This window comes from Arachis ipaensis, chromosome B5, assembly GCF_059453495.1.
Source record: "Arachis ipaensis isolate K30076 ecotype BB chromosome B5, ASM5945349v1, whole genome shotgun sequence".
NCBI classification, from domain to species: domain Eukaryota; kingdom Viridiplantae; phylum Streptophyta; class Magnoliopsida; order Fabales; family Fabaceae; genus Arachis; species Arachis ipaensis.
In genome coordinates, this window is record NC_142440.1 from 89,837,149 (window position 1) to 89,841,595 (window position 4,447).

At 35.6% G+C, this 4,447-nt stretch overlaps 1 non-coding gene across 1 annotated transcript; it reads left to right on the forward strand.

The window, feature by feature from the left end:
- Positions 1 to 231: 231 nt before the first annotated feature.
- Positions 232 to 339, forward strand: LOC148564911 (small nucleolar RNA R71). Its single transcript, XR_015885090.1, has one exon. It is a non-coding gene; the product is annotated as a small nucleolar RNA R71 (small nucleolar RNA).
- The last annotated feature ends 4,108 nt before the right edge of the window (positions 340 to 4,447 follow it).

Genomic DNA, 4,447 nt, shown 5'->3' on the forward strand with positions numbered 1-4,447 from the left:
GGCATTCAGAGTATCAACCTCAAGAACTCCCTTCTTCATAGGCGTCCCATTATTCACAGGATTCCTTTCAGAAGTGTACATGAACTGGTTATTAGCAACCATGTCAATGAGTTCTTGAGCTTCTGCAGGCATTTTCTTTAGGTGAATGGATCCACCTGCAGAAGTATCCAATGACATCTTAGATAGCTCAGATAAACCATCATAGAATATATCCAGGATGGTCCATTCTGAAAGCATGTCAGAAGGACACTTTTTGGTCAACTGTTTGTATCTTTCCCAAGCTTCATAGAGAGATTCACCTTCTTTCTGTCTGAAGGTTTGAACATCAGCTCTAAGCTTGCTCAGCTTTTGAGGAGGAAAGTACTTGGCTAAGAAAGCCGTGACCAGCTTATCCCAAGAGTTCAGGCTGTCTTTGGGTTGAGAATCCAACCACAATCTAGCTCTGTCTCTTACAGCAAAAGGGAAAAGCATGAGCCTGTAGACTTCAGGATCTATTCCATTAGTCTTAACAGTATCACATATCTGCAAGAATTCAGTTAAGAACTGAAAAGGATCTTCCGATGGAAGTCCATGAAACTTGCAGTTCTGCTGCATCAGAGAAACTAACTGAGGTTTCAGCTCAAAGTTGTTTGCTCCAATGGCAGGAATGGAGATGCTTCTTCCATGTAAATTGGAATTAGGTGCAGTAAAGTCACCAAGCATTCTCCTTGCATTATTATTATTTTCGGCTGCCATCTCTTCTGCCTGTTCGAAAATTTCTGAAAGGTTATCTCTGGATTGTTGTATTTTAGCTTCTCTTAATTTTCTCTTCAGAGTCCTTTTAGGTTCTGGATCTGCTTCCACAAGAATGTTCTTATCCTTGCTCCTGCTCATATGACAAGGAAGAATGGCCAGAAAAATGATAATAATAATAGAGATCCTTTATACCACAGTATAGGGATCCCTTTGTAAGTAGAAGAAGAAGGGGAGATAAAGGATGTGATGTAAAGGAAGAGATGCAACTGTACCAATGGAAGAGATGTGAGATGAGATGTTAGGATGTGAATGAATAAATAGAATGAGATGGGGGAGGGATAATTTTCGAAAATTATTTTGAAAAAAGAGTTAGTGATTTTTTTGAAAATAGTTTTTGAAAAATTGTTAGTAATTTTCGAAAATTTTAAATCAAAAATAGAAAATAAAAATAATTAGTTAATTAAAAAGAAATTTTTGAAAAAGAGGGAGGTATTTTCGAAAATTGAGAGAGAGAGTTAGTTAGGTGGTTTTGAAAAAGTTAAGAAACAAACAAAAAGTTAGTTAGTTAGTTGAAACAAATTTTGAAAAGATAGGAAGTTAGGAAGTTAGAAAAGATATTTTGAAAAGATATTTTTAAAAAAGAAGGAAGATATTTTCGAAAATGAGAGAGAGAGAGTTAGTTAGGAGGTTTTGAAAAAGTTAAGAAACAAACAAAAAGTTAGTTAGTTAGTTGAAACAAATTTTGAAAAGATAAGAAGTTGGGAAGTTAGAGAAGATATTTTGAAATCAAATTTTGAAAAGGATAAGATAAGAAGATATAATTTTTTTTTTTTTTTGAAAAGATATGATAGAAATTAGTTTTTGAAAAAGATTTGATTTTTAAAATCACAATTAATGATTTGATTCATAAGAAATCACAAGATATGATTCTAGAACTTAAAGTTTGAATCTTTCTTAACAAGCAAGTAACAAACTTCAAATTTTTGAATCAAAACATTAATTGTTTATGTTATTTTCGAAAATTTAATACAAAAATAAGAAAAAGATTTTTGAAAAATATTTTTGGAATTTTCGAAAATAACTAAGAATTTTGAAAAAGATTTGATTTTTGAAAAAGATTTTGAAAAAGATAAGATTTTCAAATTGAAAATTTGATTTGACTCATAAGAAACAATTTGATTTTAAAAATTTTTGAAAAAGTCAATCCAAATTTTCGAATTTGAGGAGAGAAAAAGGGAAAGATATTTTTTTTTTGATTTTTGAATTTTTATGATGCAAGAGAAAAACACTAAAAGGATGCAATGCATGAAATTTTTAGATCAAACAATGAATGCATGCATGAATGCTATGAATGTCAAGATGAACACCAAGAACACTATGAAGAACATGATGAACATCAAAAATATATTTTTGAAAAATTTTTAATGCAAAGAAAACATGCAAGACACCAAACTTAGAATTCTTTAATGCTTACGCACTAAGAATTCAAGAATGCATATGATAAACATGAAAAGACACAAAACAAAAAATCATCAAGATCAAACAAGAAGACTTACCAAGAACAACTTGAAGATCATGAAGAACACTATGAATGCATGAATTTTCGAAATATGCAAGATGCATATGCAAGTGACACCAAACTTATAATGTGACTCAAGATTTAAACAAGAAACATGAAATATTTTTTATTTTTTTTGATTTTGTGATTTTTTTGGATTTTTAACTTATATTTTTCGAAAATTATTTAGAAAAAAGAAAAATAAGGATTCAAAATTTTTAATATGAATTCCAGGAATCTTATGCTCTAAAGCTCCAATCAAAGGGTCAGGCATGGCTTAATAGCCAGCCAAGCTTTAGTATGTAACTCAGACATGACACGCCTGACATTCCTTGCATTCAACAGCCAATTGGCTAAGAAAGACAAAGAAGCTCTTCTCTTGAGTATAAGGATTGAGACATGGATTTACAGCCAGCCAGGCTCCAACATGCTTCATGAAACACTAGAATTCATTCTTAAAAATTCTGAAGCCATAGAATAATTTATTTTTGAAAACAAATTTTTTTTTTCGAAAACAGATGAGAAAATTTTAGAAATATTTTTGAAAAATTTTTGAAAATAAAATAGAAAGAAAATTACCTAATCTGAGCAACAAGATGAACCGTCAGTTGTCCATACACAAACAATCCCCGGCAACGGCGCCAAAAACTTGGTGCACGAAATTGTGATCTCCAGGCTCAAACAAATCCTGGTAATGGCTCCAAAGCTTGGTGCTCTGATCTTAATTCATAATTGTCACAACTTCGATACAACTAACCAGCAAGTGCACTGGGTCGTCCAAGTAATACCTTACGTGAGTAAGGGTCGAATCCCACGGAGAATGTTGGTATGAAGCAAGCTATGGTCACCTTGCAAATCTCAGTTAAGTTGACTCATATGGGCTACACTATATTATGTAAATAAAACATAAAGAATAGGGATAGAGATACTTATGTAGATTCATTGGCAGGAATTTCAGATAAGCGAATGGAGATGCTTTTCGTTCCTCTGAACCTCTGCTTTCCTGCTATCTTCATCCAATCAGTCTTACTCCTTTCCATGGCTGGCTTTATGTGATACATCACCACTGTCAATGGCTACTTTCGGTCATCTCTCGGGAAAATGATCCAATGCCCTGTCACGGCACGGCTAATCGTCTGGAGGCATCACCCTTGTCAATGGCTTCATCTTATCCTCTCAGTGAATAATCTGCTCACGCACCCTGTCACGGCACGGCTATTCATCTGTTGGTTCTCGATCATGCGGGAATAGGATTTACTATCCTTTTGCGTCTGTCACTAACGCCCTGCAATCGCGAGTTCGGAGCTCGTCACAGTCATTCAATCATTGAATCCTACTCGGAATACCACAGACAAGGTTTAGACCTTCCGGATTCTCTTGAATGCCGCCATCATTCTAGCTTTCGCCACGAAGATTCTGGTTAGGAGATCTAAGAGATATTCGTTCTAGCTTAATTCATGTAGAACGGAAGTGTTTGTCAGGCACGCGTTCATAAGGGAGAAGGATGATGAGCGTCACACATAATCATCACCTTCATCACGTTCTTGAGTGCGAATGGATATCTTAGAAGCGAAATAAGAAGAATTGAATAGAAAACAGTAGTACTTTGCATTAATCTTTGAGGAACAGCAGAGCTCCACACCTTAATCTATGGAGTGTAGAAACTCTACCGTTGAAAATACATAAGTGAAAGGTCCAGGCATGGCCGAGATGGCCAGCCCCCTAAATGAGATCACAGGATCCAAATACAATCCAGGATGCCAAATACAGTAGTAAAAGGTCCTATTTATAATAAACTAGCTACTAGGGTTTACATGAGTAAGTAATTGATGTACAAATCCACTTCCGGGGCCCACTTGGTGTGTGATTGGGCTTGGGCTTGAGTGTTACACGTGCAGAGGCCATTTGTGGAGTTGAACGCCAGTTCCTGTGCCAGTTTGGGCGTTCAACTCTGGTTTTGGATCCTTTTCTGGCGCTGGACGCCAGATTTGGGTAGAAAGCTGGCATTGAATGCCAGTTTACGTCATCTATTCTTGGCCAAAGTATGGACTATTATACATTGCTGGAAAGCCCTGGATGTCTACTTTCCAACGCAATTGGAAGCGCGCCATTTCGAGTTCTGTAGCTCCAGAAAATCCACTTTGAGTGCAGGGA